The 15,687-nt window shown below is 37.4% G+C and overlaps 1 protein-coding gene and 1 long non-coding RNA gene across 8 annotated transcripts in view; one reads left to right on the top strand and one right to left on the bottom strand.

Annotated features, from left to right (window-relative positions):
* LOC110987571 (histone-lysine N-methyltransferase MECOM-like) overlaps nucleotides 1–15,687 on the top strand; it is a 161,174-nt gene that overhangs the window by 103,116 nt on the left and 42,371 nt on the right. The gene's annotated exons all lie outside the window — the stretch shown is intronic.
* LOC110987572 (uncharacterized) lies at nucleotides 3,358–8,590 on the bottom strand. Its single transcript, XR_002599303.2, has 3 exons — nucleotides 8,329–8,590; nucleotides 6,682–6,871; nucleotides 3,358–5,405 (listed from the first exon to the last, which is right to left on the bottom strand). It is a non-coding gene; the product is annotated as an uncharacterized LOC110987572 (long non-coding RNA).

Here is a 15,687-nt window from a genome sequence, read left to right as displayed (position 1 = left end):
GGAGTTGGGACAATTACAGTCGCCCACTGGGCCGTGCCCATTGAATGGGGTTTGGTATCCAGCATCATAACAGCACACCTCATCCGTGTCATTGGACAAATAGACCCTCCCTGACTAACACTGTTACTGTGAACCAGTCACAATAAGCAATGAAGTGAACAGCATGAGTGGTGAAGTGTTTGCAGCAACACACAGGTAGAAGGGACACTGTATGCTTGAAGCTTCCCAGTCAGTCACATCAAACTTCTGTTTTAAAACATTCCTGTTCTTACTGCTGTTTTAAGACAGTGTCACCCTAAATGTGAAATTCGCTTGGCCAAGTATGCATGGAAGTTGTTTTTAAGTTTGCACCTTTAAAACAGTTTCACTTTAGATATGGTGAAAAGATCACTTGTTATTGTGTGCTTTTGTGATTTTGGGTGTTGGCATTTTATTGAGTTCCTGTTTAAAAGAAGAGGAAAAAATCATACCTCTGCATTGACATATGGAGCTTCTGGGTTCAGGGAAGGTTATACCCTTGTATTATGTACGTGTTTATGGGATATGACAGGCAGCCAAGCAGAGTTGGAAAAGGTCTTCCTCTCCTGAGTCAGTATTTTAAATGCCTAGATTTAAATCATTGGAGTGTTTGACATAATTGAGAATTTAAATAATTGAGCAACCACGCAACATTTAAAGATGTGATTACCAACCGATGTCTGAAATTTTAAACATACCTTCGCTATTGTAAGGCAAATTATTTTATCGGAAAGTTTGACTAACTTCTATATGTTCCTGAATCTGCTGAGCAGAAAATAATTATTCAGAAAATATGTTATAAATGCATTAGAGTATATTTCCAACCCTTCAGAATTCCACCCTCTGTTTTTTTCGCACAAGGTGAGTTTCAACAGGTTTTAAACAGTTAAACAAGACTTCATAAAGAAGTTTAGGTACATCTATACTGTTTTCATTCTCTGAAATTTAATAATTGTGGAGGATATCACATGTTTGAAATAGCAGTATCACATTTTCAAAATCGATTCTTCATATTTATCAACTCTGTTGTATACTTTCAAGTATACATGTGATAGACCTTTTCAAGAACATTTTAGATTTCAAGACATTCAAGCATCACAGCCTCTCATTTCAGCAAAGTATCCCGGACTGATGTTAACTTTTGCAATTTGCCCTTTTCAATGTAAAGTTCGATGACACTTTGTCTGTGCTGCCTCCTGCATGCACATCCCCAAGACCTCGAATAGTCTTTCCATTAACACGCTGGTTCTGTAGTGCCATCAATCACATTTCCTTCTAAATTAACACTGGTCCAGCCAAAAGCCAACTTCTTCCTCAAGAGATTGGGGCCGCATTTTAAGAGGGCCTTGTCTATAAAATCCTTGATTTCTTCTTTTACTGTGGAAATGAAGCTTTTCCTGATAGGATGATTTCCTTTTTAAGAGAAATCTGATGGAGCAAAAGTTTCAAGAGGACCTTTTTGAAAGAGCACTCAAATTAGTGAACTAAAGAAAGAATGAGCATGCTGTATCAGATTCTTTACTCTCATGGCTCACTCATAGCATATAAAAAATATTCCTGTAAAGCCTTAGATCTAATGGGATGGCAGATCCAGGATTAAGGAAAAGGAGAAACTGGTATTTAGAAATGGGACACCCTAAATGAGCAGGTCTCATCTTTTATCATGCTGTTGAACATGTCTATCCTTAAAGTAAATGAAAAACCAGTTCAGAGCCAAAGAAACATAAACATGTGAAAAGTAGGCCTATACCCTATAAAAAGAGCATAAAATAGAGAGGGCACACCAGGTGCATCCCATTTTGGGTCTGCTGCTACCTCAATTGAGACAAAATTCCAGTTTTAATACTACATTGTAAATATTTCTAAAAGTTTTTTTTTATATAAGAAATTCCATTTTTGAAAAATGCCCCAGTCGACTCATGGTTTAATCTAATATTGAAGTGCCTAATAAGTGGCTGGTTGCATAATCCAGTCAGCCAAAATTTTGAACATGTTTTATGCAATAACCAAGCTCTTTACTAACAAGCAAATAACATATATTATTTTAAAAAAATCACTGCTTCTGCAATTAAATTATGTTGGGGCACTTATAAGCATGTCAAATTTATGTGTTTGGCTGAGTCAAGTCGAAAGGGGAAAAGGCAGCAAGACAGCCCCAGTCAGAGTGTTGTCCCTGGACCATTTTCTGACAACGAAGACCTTGTTGGACTATAATTTTTAATCAGGAAGCTGCTGAAAACTTGTCTGTTTTCACATTTATTTACTTGTTTGTATAAATTGTGTCCTCCTTTGTTTTATGAGTTGGAACATATGGCAGACTTACACAAGAAGACAAGGTGCACTGGCACCTGTTTGCAATAACAAGTAATATTATTGGTCCAGTGTGGATGCACAGAGGGTCTCCCTCTTGCCAGATGCTCCTGCCAGCTCTGTTTGGCCAACAACAACCGCTGACTGGCAATAATTCAACTCCACATCTCGGCATTCATCCGGATGTCGTAAGTACTGCAACCCCTCAATGCCTGCCATCGTCACCTGGTATCCCACCAAGCCCAGGAGTGCAGTGTCAAGTTTACCACCAGGGATAAATATTTGCAGTCTGTTGCTGAATATTTCTGCCGCCCAGCGTACTGCACAATACAGCTCCGTCAAGTCAGCTGATTTTTGGGGACATTTTGGATGTTTCCGGAAGTACCCCCTCCCATCACGTCTAGATAATCTAATATTGCCCTGGGCCAGGGGCCACAGGTAACGATCTAGTTTCAGAATCCCACTGGGGGTCCCAGTGCAAACAGGTGTCTTTATCACCAGACTTCAGAACCCCTTCCACAAGACCTGTTCGGGAAGGACTTGGGGAAGATATGAGGCCTTAGATTAGACCCCAGTCTCTGTGATATGTCTCCCTGATGATCCAACGAAGGGGATATCTCGGTATTGCAATCCATCCGTGCTGTGGAAGCCAATGTGAAGTCTGACGGCAGTGGCATTTAGCCAGGTAGTTCTCTGAGGAGTCCTGAACAGCTCCAGTCCCCCCCCCCAGACTGATCTGAGCACTTCTAAATCAATCATTCCAGGATGATAGGCAGCAGTTTGTGGCAGGGTGAAAATATTTATAGGCTGAAGCGCAGTTTGGGAGTGGAATTGTGCCGCTTGATCAAAACCAGATTTCAGGTACAAGATCAGTTGAGGAAAGTGGCATTTGCTGAAAATAAATGTGTCTCATATTCCCCTTTTACTTGATCCCCCCCTAAGCTATATGTACATGTAGAATAATGATGTGAAAGTTGCATCCTTTTGAATAGTGTAATAATTGCACAGTTAAATGACGGGAACGTAGTATTGGCTTTTCTATGTCCCTCTTTTTCTGAAAAACCTCATGTCCAGTGTACTGTATTACATCAGTGAACTTTGGAGACAAATATCTGAAGTCAATATAACAAGCAATTTGATATTATTCAAAACTCTCAGGAACAACAACATGAAGGTTGGATAAAATCAATTAATCCAGTTACTCATTCAGAATGAGAGGCTTACATTTGCATTTCTTGAATCCACTCTTAAGAGTAATGTGGCAAATGCTGTTATACCTCAATAAATTTCTTACAACTTGGATTTGCAGTTTCTTCCTTTTTTTCCCCACAGGTCACCCCACTCAATGTTCAATACAGATTAAAAGGTGTGATTCACATTTAGCAATTTCCATTTAATTGGCCAATATTCATGGAGGAATTTCCAGCACCCGTCCATTCTCAATTCTTTTCCCTTTTTGTGCGACATCACCATTGCCTCTCTGGTAAAGGGGATTGGGGGAAATAAATGCTGATGCTAAATGCAGTGGCTCTATTGCCATTGGCTGTTCAGAAAGATAATATCACAATTTCCAAGCTGGCTCAATGGAGCACTTTGATGTTTTGTCATTATCACTAACAATACTTCATTGTTACCTCTATTTTCCATATTTATCATGATTTCATACTATTCCCTTCCTATCCTGTAAGTCTTACAAAAGAACAAAATATACCCTTATGATGCTGTGATATTTATGGGAATTGTTCTGGTTTCATAAATGTAGTTGTTATGGTCAGGTTAGTTATGAGTCAAACTTATTTTTGACAACTTAACTCTACTTTTTCTAATTAATCCCAAACAGCTTTCTCCAGTAACATTCTTAAATGTCTCTAACATTTCAAGGAAGTTTTTGGTTTTTTTTTAAATGTCCAATTTATCTTGTGGATAGAGGTGTTGCACCAGAGTAAAAGATTGATTTCAGGCAGATTGTAAGGTAGTTGATCTTTATCACCCTTTGGCCCAGACTCATTGAAAAAAAAAAGACTGTTTAGTTTTCAGAATATCCCTAGAGGGATAGAGGCAACATACACACCATGTCCTTGTCATTTAATTCTTTCTAAATTTCAGGCAATATCCTCTGGTGACCAGATTTGAGGGAGACAAGGGGTAGCAATCATAAGAATGAGGGATCTTTTGGGGGACACTTCTTCCAAAGAAATCTCACTTTTAATGGTTATTTTCTTTTTTGTCTATGGACAAACAGCTGCAAGCTGGGAATTTAGGAGTAGCCTTTGTGTCAACTTGATTGGGAAAAAGGTTTATTATTTCCGCAGTTGATTCAAGAACACCAGGGGCTATGGTCCTTTTAATTGAAAGAAGACAATGAAGGCGTGGGGGAGGGGGTTAATGCATTGGGATGACCTGATGTGAACTTTACCAGTGGTAATTTCATCGTGTCATCTGGCCGACAAATAATTTGGTCTGTGAAAAAGGCCCTGTGTTGTTTTTTTGGAAGGGGGAGTTCATACTTTCAAACTCAGTTTTACGTACATGTAAAAGCAAAGAAACACAGCAGAGAGTTGCCTTAAAATGCCTGCAAAAGAGCTGTATAAATAGAATTAAAAGAGCTGCTTTCTCAGTTTTGGTGGCAAAAATGGTGACTTTTGGTGAGTTTGGGTGACAGATGAGAATAACGTAACACCTTACCACTGCCATTTAAAAATGTTATCAAATGGAGTTTTTAGTGAATAAAAAGAGGCAAATGCTATGGCAACATTTATAAAGAATTCCGGAAGGAACAAAAATGTGCTTTAATTCCGTAGTACCATTATTGAGTTATTACAGTACACATCTTACTGGTTCTTTTTCTCGCTTGGTTGAAACTGTTCACTAATATGGGCTAGTAGCATAGTTTACTAAATAAACTAGTGCATGAAACATGATTCAAGATATTGCAGAGCACAGTGCCTGATTAGACATTATACTGAAATATATGATTATTTACTGCACCCTCTGTAGGTTGTCAAGGTTCATCGTATAATGAAATATGGTGGCATTTGGTGTGGATCATGAACTCCTGTCGAATACCGTGCTTTACCCTACAGAGGAAGAAATCGACAAATTAATTCTTGGGAAAGATTCTAAAAAAGAAAGAAAGATGTAATTAATTACTCCAAACATAAATAACCAGCAAGGGCTGTGTTATAAAACACATATGGACTGGCAGTTTAAAACTACTGCATGTCTATCTCCCCCTTGGCCTGTGATAGATGACCATTTCCTGGCAGGCTGCAGCTTCAGGAAATGGGACTATTTTCTGATCACTGACTTGACATTTTCATGGACATTTTACCTTCAGTCACGGACCTAATTGTTTTACAGATGTGCAGTATTAATCTATTTCTACAGCTGAAATTTCATTCTACACTGGCACTGCTGTGTTCAGCATGTCATGGTACAAGTGCGCGTCATGTGCACCAAGGAAAATCTTATTTCTGCTTGTGAAAGGCAAATTTCGTAGATATGGCTGGAGGGGTGTTTTAAATATATATGATGTACAAAATCATTTGAAAATATTACTTTTGATTCTGATTGGACTTTACTGAATTTGTTTATTTGTTTGATTATTGGGAATGAAGGTGTGAGGGAGCCTGCAAAGCCTGCAGTAAATGGACCCTTAGTGTTGCATTTTCATAGTTACAGGACAAGAACAAGAAATAAAGCAGTACATGTAACTATATAACCCCAGAACTATGCATGTAATTAGTTCTTACTCTTTTAGCGAAAGAGATAGTACCCACCAACATTAGAACTATTTTTTAAAATTTATTTATTTCTGACAATGTTAAGCATTGTGGTAGAGACCATACAGTCCATCTTTAACCACTTCCCGGATAAAATAAACAGAACCAGTAAACGTTAAAAAATACAAAAATGTATACACAATAAAGAATTATTCATTAAGAGAACAAATCAATAAAGAGATAAAATTAACAAAGGAAAGGAAATGAAACAAAAGTTGTGATAAAAATGCATTAAATTCAAAAGTTAAAATGAAAAGTGAATAAAGTAATACCAGTAGTTAAAGGAAACGTATTTAAGACATGCCACATTCAAGGATAAACTGTAAAAATATGTAAAGTTTGCATTAGAAAAGGAAAAAAAATCAAACAATTTATCTTTGATATTAGAATTGGAGATGAAACCCCAATTACGTTGCAGTGAAATGTCTTGTACATGTAGCTCTTCATTGACTACTTCCACTCTATTTCTTTGGGCAATGGTTTCATATCTGCAATGAACCACCAAAGAAAGAGTAACTGACGCTGAGGATTTTTCTATGATTGTTTCAGTTGCATGTTCAATTTTACTTACCAGTTCATCAGGGTCTTCATTGACATTGTTGGTCCTGACATGGAGGATTAGTTTGGATGGGTCGAATTTCTCTAGTAGGTTTTGTGCTTGAGGCACAAGGTCATCCGCTTCCAAACCAAGTAGGACATGCTCATAACCTTCTTAGAGTGAGTGAGGTGATGACTTTTGATTTTCTTAGTCATGGAGTCCCCTGTAATGTTGGCACAGGTACATCAACATGGTTTGAGTTCATGCTTCCAGAAGACACCATCGTGCCAGTCGTGCATTTTTTCAAGTGTAGCTGTTGAAAGCCACTGTTGCGGGTCACTGGATATTCATTGTAACTGGTGTCAATGTTATTGTCAGTGGACAATAGGAAAGCAGCATTGCCAGTGGAATCTTTTGTCTTTGTTAGGGCTGCAGTGTCTTCCCACAGTATCTTAATGGCCACGTGTAGATTTCCCTTTTTGGATTGGAGGGATTCCACTTGTGAATGCAAGGCACTGTTCTGGATGATGTATTGTCTGAGACCCAAGACCTCTTAAGCCATGGAGGAATTGTTTCAATTCCCTTACACCTACTTGCAGATCTGGAGAATTATGGGATAAATGAGATTGGGAAGCACTTTCACATAAATCTGGACATGTACATGTGTACATGTACACAACTTGTATTTGTTATTATACAATTATTGCCTTCTATGTTGGGGTCCATAGTGTTTTTGTACACCAGAGGGAAAAATGGCATGAGAGGCAAAACCAAGGGTGCCATTTAACCCTGAAGATTTACAAAACCCACGGGAGTTCACAATAGGTAACAATTGTTTTGTTGTACCACAGTAACAGATTTTATGAATGCAAAGGAACAAAGTGAAATACATGTTGCTGTTCACAATGCATTTCATTCACTGAAACTGTCTTCGCTAACAAAGTGTCAAGTTGAACAAAACTGAATAATCAGTAAGGAGTACCTTGTTTTGTCTTGATATTTCCGAAGAAATCTTTTAGAAAGTTCCTTAATTCTGTCTTGGAAAAATGTGGGTTCTTCCCCATCATCCCTGTATTTGTAGCAATGCAAATTTGGAACCATTGTATTCCCACTTGCGCAGAATGTTCTGTTGTTTTTTTGATGATGCTATCCTGCACAAAAAGAAAATTGCTGATCTCTTTTTTTGAACAAGAGAAGAACCTCATCTTAAAAATGAACTTGCTGTCATCTATCAACATTGTTATGGTGAAATTAACAGCAAAATTGACCCAGTTAGAACATGAATGAATGAACAAAAATGGCGATTGTAGCAGAAATAGTGCTTCAATGTTCCCCACAGCACATACATGTATATACATATACATGAACAACTAGTACCAGCTTGGCTGTACAACCTCATACCCAAGGTCATGCCAGTAGAGTACCCTTGAAACAGCACTTTCAACCTTGGGAAAGATCAAAGTAATGCACCTGGTGGGAACATTGCTGATATGTTTGTGATCTGGTACATGCATGTTTGTTGAATATTATGCGATCGATTCTTGGTGATTAAAAAGTTGTAATCTGTTACCTCACTATAACAAATATAGCTTGTCCAGTGCTGTCAGTCTGCCAACATTTCTCTGAACAAAAGAAAACAAGGGTAAATGAGTTAGATTTATGTATGTAGTTTAAGCCTACCTTCGATCACCCAAAGCTGTAGTAATCTCAATCAAAAAGTGACAAATAGCTAATTTCCAGAGCCCAGTTCATTTGTCCAGATCAACCATTCAAGTAGATGTTGGTGTGTGCACCAATAAGGCCTGCATGCATGGCCCATTTCCCCCACCCATTTTGTCATTGTTAACGGCAGACAATTAATTAAGGGTGTGTTAGCTGTGTGGAGTGGTTCCCTTGGGCCTGCTTGCCATATGTGTTTGTGCTAAGAGCCACCTACTGTGTTGTAACTTATGCTTGGTTGCCTTAGCTGCTGTTATCTTTCCAGCAAAATGACCAGAAGTCTAATCAAAATTAGAATTTAAGTGCCTGATGCTCACAGTCTTTTCCTCGTTTTTCTTTTCTTCTTTTTTGTATAAATAACAGAGAGTTGTAGCAATTTCACCATTTAGAGTTTCAAGGGGTTACCCATACGATTGTTTAGATAAAGTTGAAAAAGTTATGCCCTAAATTTGTACAAAGAAGTGTGACCAGGATGATTCTACAGCATAATATGAAGACTGCCTTAAATTCCTTGGATTGATTTCTTTGGACAATAGAGAACAGCATCTAAGTTTTTCTTTCTTTACCAAATTGCTTGCTTGCCCATTCCCGCATTTTATGTCAGATGTCACTAGTTTTTTAACTTAGTTGTGGTCATCCTGAGTACTTTTTTTTTCACCATGTTCTCCCCAGAGTGGAGAGTCTTTCTTAAACTGGTCTCTCAGCTTGATCTAGATGCTAGAAATTGCCCTTTCATTAAACTTTTTTATGTTATGTAATCTACATGATCACATTAGATCCTAGCTGTGTTAGATTTTGAGGGCTTATGGACTGTATTGCTGCATCTGTGCTCCTTAGTTTACTTCTCAGATATGTGTCTCAGTTTTTATTTCATCTGTGTTTGTGTCCATGTTTTTGTGTTATGGTCTCTTTTGTTCCCTTCAGTTTGCTTTGTTCAGTTTGTATTTTATTTTGTCATTTTGCTATTCATCTTGTCTTTTTCTCTCATGCTTTCCTCTTGGTCGTCGTGTGGGCAGTTGTTATTTCTTTTGTTTTCCTCGTCTTGTTCTTTCTTTTCTCTTTTTACTTGTCTTCTTTTGCCTTCTATTGGCTCGCTGTGTCTGCATTTGTTTTCATTATGTACATGTATTCTGGTTTTGTCTTTAATTTCGTTCTTTTTTCTTTCTACACTATCTGGCATCTTGTCTGAGGCAGCTTTCAGATTTTGTTATTTTGTCTTGTCCAATGCTGATATGTCCTGCTTGTCCTGTATTTCTATGTGTCTTATTGTACTTATTTTTTTCACTGCATGTGAGCCGTTATCTATATTGGTCTGGTTTTACTTATATTTCATATTCACTGATTTTTTTGCCATTTCATGTTTATTGATGAGAATTATTTCATGTTTCATGTATGAATGATTTTCATTGTTGGTAGGGATCTTGGTGTACACATCACTTTGATGTCAGCCCATGCTCAACCTTTTTGTAATGTTTCATATGAAATCTCCAAATATTTAAAATAAAATTAAGAAAAATGCTTATTTAACCAAAAATTGGGAGTTCTGCTGCTTTGCAGGCTCTTGCAAATTTGGGAAAGAAAACAAATTTGTATTATGTTCTTAATTTTAGAGGGATTACTTTCAAAACAAAATGAGTAAATCCTCAGTTCCCCTGGGTAGAGAACAGCCAATCAAAACAAGCCCTTTCCTAGGTCTGTACTTTGAGAACTGTGTACTTCACACAGTCAACCTGAATGGTAGCCTGGCTGGGGGCCTGTCCCCACCGCTGTCATCATGCAGCCGAGTGGAAAAGATATATGTTACATTATTACACACCACAAACTGGCTTGGGGCTGCTACAGCTGGGCGACTCCCACAATACTCGCGGCTCCGTCTGTCTTTTTCCACTCTTGATATTTTTTCTTCTTTCATACTCCATGATACATGTATGTGACCACCAGCAAATGGCAGAAGTCAAACACGAACTGTGTTAATCATGACTTCATGTGTTCTTTCCCCTTTATCAGTTCTTAATCTGACAACAGTATTTTTCTGGCCTCTCCTTCATTTCCATTATTAAACAGAAGCTGAATTTGTTGCCTTGTTGGTGTTTCATCACAGTCTTATTGTGTTGTGCACACTGTACAGTATTGAAGAGAATTAATTTTTCACATTTTGATGCGAGAAAAGGGGCATTATGTTCGGTTGGCTGGGTCTTATTCCAGTTTCTTGCCGACAAAATATTGAGGGAGACCAGTTTTGATTAAGTGACTGATATAATGGCACTTCAGGCATTTGTTTGCAATTTTTCAGGATCGTTATGCTCTTTGCTCAAAGATGCTCATACAGTGGTTAAGTCTTCATTAAAGACAACAGTGTGATAGTTACTGATAACACTTGTCAGAGTTGCTAACGCAGAGCTGAGTCTGAGTTCTGAAATCGGAGCTCAGTTAATGTACACTTATGATAGTGATTGGAATAATGAATTTCTTAGATTGAGAACCCCGAAGTGATTGGATGCCAGGATGATAACATTTCTACTCATCCTTGGAAGCAGATCTTAAACCACCTTCCTCAACCTTTGTTTATTGCAAACCCAAGTGTTTCCTTCTGTTCATTTCATGCTCTGTGATTGGAGAGTTAAGTGGAAGTTCAAGCCCCCTGCACCCCCTTTGAAATTTTGAAATCTAAATAATGTAAATTGTACAAGCCACAGTTCATTTGCTTTCATGCTTTCAGTGCCCTCTTTGAAAGTGTCTGCACTCCTGGATGCTCCCTCAGAAATTGCACCCTAATTATATTATGAAGTGGAAGTTTTGTTCAATAGATTATCAAATCACTTGGAACTTGCCCAGAAGCTCATTTTTGTATATGTTGTTTTACTTCTGAATTCTTGCCTTGTCATTTAAGCTGTTGAAAAATCTGCCTTTGTCAGAAAGGATGGCCTTGGTATCTGATCAAATTGAACGCTTCAAAAAGAGTCTGTCCTTAGATGAATTAACCTCAACTTTACAGGTTATTAAAAATGAATGATTGGTCTTGGGTCAGCATCTTCCGTTATTAGTAGGCGCTGTGTGTCCCTGTTCACCAGTCCTCCCTGTTTACCTTTGTATGGTATTAGTATTAAAGAGAGAGAGCATTAACGAAATCAATGATGAACTCCAGACTATTGAGCGAGCGTTCTATTGATCCTTGAAAGATACATACATGTACATCGGCAATGGGGCTTGAAAAAGTGCATGCCACTACGAGTGTCTGTGAAGGATTCCAGTGGGACCCATTGTGCTTCTCACCAGTTTTTAATTAAAGAGCCCCCCTCATTAAAATTTCAGGTTCTGCTGTGTCTCATGGTGTATGCATGTATGACTTTGTAAGTTGCCACCTGCAATTTTGGGCATTTTTTTATTTCGGAGTGTGGTTGTTTGCAGCTGAAACTCAATAGTGCACAGGATCTTGTGCCTGGCTGGATTTGAGCTTCATAACCTACAAATGTAGTGGAGTGAAAGGATCAAAGATTAAAATTGAGCAGATGACACAAGGTGGTAATATAGAAATGTTTTTCTGAGGAATTTGACTGGAGATAAAAACATTTTCATGGTATATATTCCCCCCATTTGCTAGCTTATTCACTTAATTTCATCACTCTTATGGCTGAAATTTCAAATTCAAATAAAAATAATAGTTATCCATAATATGCACTGTGGAGAAAGTCATCCATTAAAGTAGACTAGCTAATCAGTTGAAATACAATGAAATACGAATAGCTAATATTAACTATTTTTCCCAGTTTTAATATCTCACTCAGTATCCTTGTATTCCAGATGTAGGAAGGTAGAATTACTGATGATTGAGGGAAGATGACAAGATTTATGATGTTTTGGTTCAACATTTTTGTTGAAGTTACTAGAGGAGGGAGTCATAAATTCTTTGACTCTGAGTTTGTTCACTGCCTCTGGGCTGATGCATGCATTGTCAGATAGTTTGCAACAATCCAAGTAGGCCTAAAACTGAAAGCACTGTTGCAATCATGGCAGTTTACACAAGTCCAAGAACGTTAAGTCAAGATGAAGAATTTGTGCAAAATTACACAGAAAGAAAGAGTATTCGGATTGGAAATCATTTTCGCCTGAGTGCACATGATACATTTTTCTTATGAGGTTGAATTAAGTTCCTGTTGGAACTTCATTTGAAGGTCTTAAAAGGCTGTGTACAACTGGCAAAGAGAACTTAAGTACTTTTAACCACTAAATGATTTTTATTACGGACAGCCTAAAATCAAAAATTCTAAGCACCTTTTTCTGTTGTAGGCCTATCTGTAGCTCAAGTTCATCGGTGGTGGAATACAATACAAATTGTTTTTTGGTTGCTCAAACTGAAAAAGTCAACCACATGTGCCCTTACTGACTCAAAATCATACTTCCTGGAAGGCAACATCAGTTTTGTGTGTACCTTTTCTGTCAAAGGCAAAGATCATTGTCAGCTTTCAAAGCCCAGGTGATCTTAAAGATACTTGCTAAGAACAACCAAGCCAGTGTTTATTCCCATTCAGAGCTACTTTTTGTTTAGAATTCAGCAATATTCTCTAAATATTTGTGTGTAAACTATGCCGCTTTGCCTCTGTCAAATGACTCGTTTCTGAGTTTATTACCGTACTCTACATTATTAGATGATTGAAAATACGCAAGCTGGGCCATTGAGCGCAGCAGACAAAATTGATCGTTAATGTTATTGGTGATCCAGAGGGTCATTCAGCAAGGACAAGGAAACACAGTTTGAAATTTTTTAACCCCTGAATATTGAATTTCTCTGTAACACCCCCCACCCTTTAACCCATCTGTGTAAGGGCAAAACTCATTAAATAATAAACATCTCCCAATGCAAAGTGCATCTTTGGAAATAGTTTGCAATGCCTGTTGTTACATCTGAATGGGACCGTCTAGCTGATCCTTGCTCGCTTGGTGGTGGAGTAATTATGACGTCTACAGTAGTAGCAGGATCTCGTGGGTTTGAGTCCCACCCGAGTAAACTTACAGTGAGCATACAGTGTCATGAATATATGCTGGTGTGAGGGCAAAACCTGTTATTAAAATATAAATAACGTCTGCCCAAGGCAAAGCACATCTTTGGGAACCCTTCTACAGTGATATACAATCAAATTTAACCTGACAGTTGTAAATTAAAAAAAAACTAATACTTAAAACTTACTAAGGTAATTTGAGTAATTTATTTCGAATTTGGAGGCATATTAAACAACTGTATGTGATGATACGTATAATTTTGTTGGTACATTTGCAAGCTTGTGCGTGCTTCACACCAACTTGGAAAAGAAATACTTCAGCCCAAGTTGACTGGTCTGTTATTACTGGTGATGTAAATTTGTACTATTCATGCATACATTATAAAAATGTAGACATAATAAACTACCTAAAAAACCTGGATTACTGTGGCAAATTAAAGCCTTTAAGAAAGAAAAATAATCTTTAGACAATATTTCTTACAAATCCCTCTCAGATCAATAAACTGAAATATAACAGATTTAATTTACCCTAGTTAGAGCTGCCAATAAGATATATTATTTTGCATCTTCTGCGCAAGAAAAATCCAGAATTAAAAATACGTGGAAAATTATCAATGAAATGTTGAATAAAAAAGCACACGAATATCCAGCCAAGTCATGCCCAAATGATCGCTGAGGATTTTATCAATATTTTGCAAACATGGGTCAGGATTTAGCTTCCAAGATATCACAGAGTGCTTCTGAACCGATAGATATATAAAAGGTAAATCCTTATATTCAAGCCCAATTACACAGAAAGAACTTGATGATTGTACCAGGAAACGTACTAACAAGGAAAAAATGGGTCATAATGAACTTTATAATTTTCTTAGCTAAAATATTGCTTCCTGAATTGTTCACCCTGTAACAGATATTTCCAATCAATCGATGATTTCTGGAGGAGTCCCTGAGAAAGTTAAAAAATTGTTAACTTCGTTATTACACCATTGAACTATTTGATAACAGGGACCCCGACTTTGGAATTAATTGTGATCATTATGTGCATTGACGTCAGTTCTAACTTGTAAAAACTTTTATAAATATGAAACCTTATTATGTTATTGGTAATAACAAAGACATCACTGTAATTTCCAAGCAAAGTCATTAAACAACATATTATAAATGAAGTTGAGGATAGCCATTTTGTACATTCTAATTTATTGATTTTATTAAATCAAGATTTTATGAATTTGGTGTTTTAATATGCATTCCATATTATTATTTTTCTCTTAATCATAAATTGTATTAACTACATTTATTATCTTTGCTGGGGAAAGATCCAGTACAAGCTTTGGCTTCTAGTCTGACCTCCCCATACTATCCCATGCTATTATAAATAAGTTCTGTTAAAGATTTTTTTCCACATGTATGTATTCAACTTCTTTATAGTATGGAAATAAACCTGAACTTTTCAAGCTTGTTCAGCAGTTGGAATGGGTAAAGCATTTATGAGAAATTTATTGGTGGGAATGTTGAAAGACTGTGGCATGGTATTATTTCTGCACTGTGCTGGGGACCTTCCACAACATATCAGATGTTCAAAAATAACTTTTTGGGAGGTTTCAGAATGAGGACTGTGAGGGCACTGCACAGATCTCTATACTGACCAGATAGCATTGACACTCATTGCCGTGCTCAGACAAATGAAGGCCACTGTGACTCAATGTTTGCGGCTTCATAAGATGGCGTCACCACATATGAGGCAGTATAGCTTGGTACATTTTTTCTTAGTTTTTGCTGTGAATCAAGTGATAATTACCTAATTTGTGGATTATGGAATGTAGGAAGATATTACTTAAATTTTACTTAAATTTTATTAAAACATTGAACATGCTAACAACTGTCCAGTTTGTCAGATTGCCCATGTAGGTTCAAAAAGTCAGTCAGTCCGTCTCACATTACTTAAATAACCTTTACTTCATGCTTATTGAGAATTTTTAATTGAGGCCTTGAGACCCCCACCCAAAAAAGTGAAAGAAAATTTGAGCCTTGATGTAAAGTCACACATTTCTCCAACTGAAGGTTTTGATGTCAAGTGATGGCGTATTACAAAAAAGTAATTGATTAGCCTTGATCAAATACACGAAATATAACTGATGGTCCTGCTGTGCATCTGGTTTTACTTAAAACTGAGTGTCAACCAACTTTAAAGTCCTCAGACTTGTTTATCAAGCAGCAGGAGCCAGATTGCTTGTCCTGGTAAGGTCAACTTGTTGTCTTTCTGATTCCTGGACTCAACACCCAGCCATTTAGCAACAGGTGGTTTTGTTGGAAGATCTCCCTG

Source organism: Acanthaster planci, linkage group LG16 (genome assembly GCF_054643075.1).
Source record: "Acanthaster planci isolate LZ-2023a linkage group LG16, COTS_SCS, whole genome shotgun sequence".
Classification (NCBI taxonomy): Eukaryota; Metazoa; Echinodermata; class Asteroidea; order Valvatida; family Acanthasteridae; genus Acanthaster; species Acanthaster planci.
Note: the sequence above shows the minus strand (reverse complement) of the source record. Positions and strands in the feature narration are given on the sequence as shown.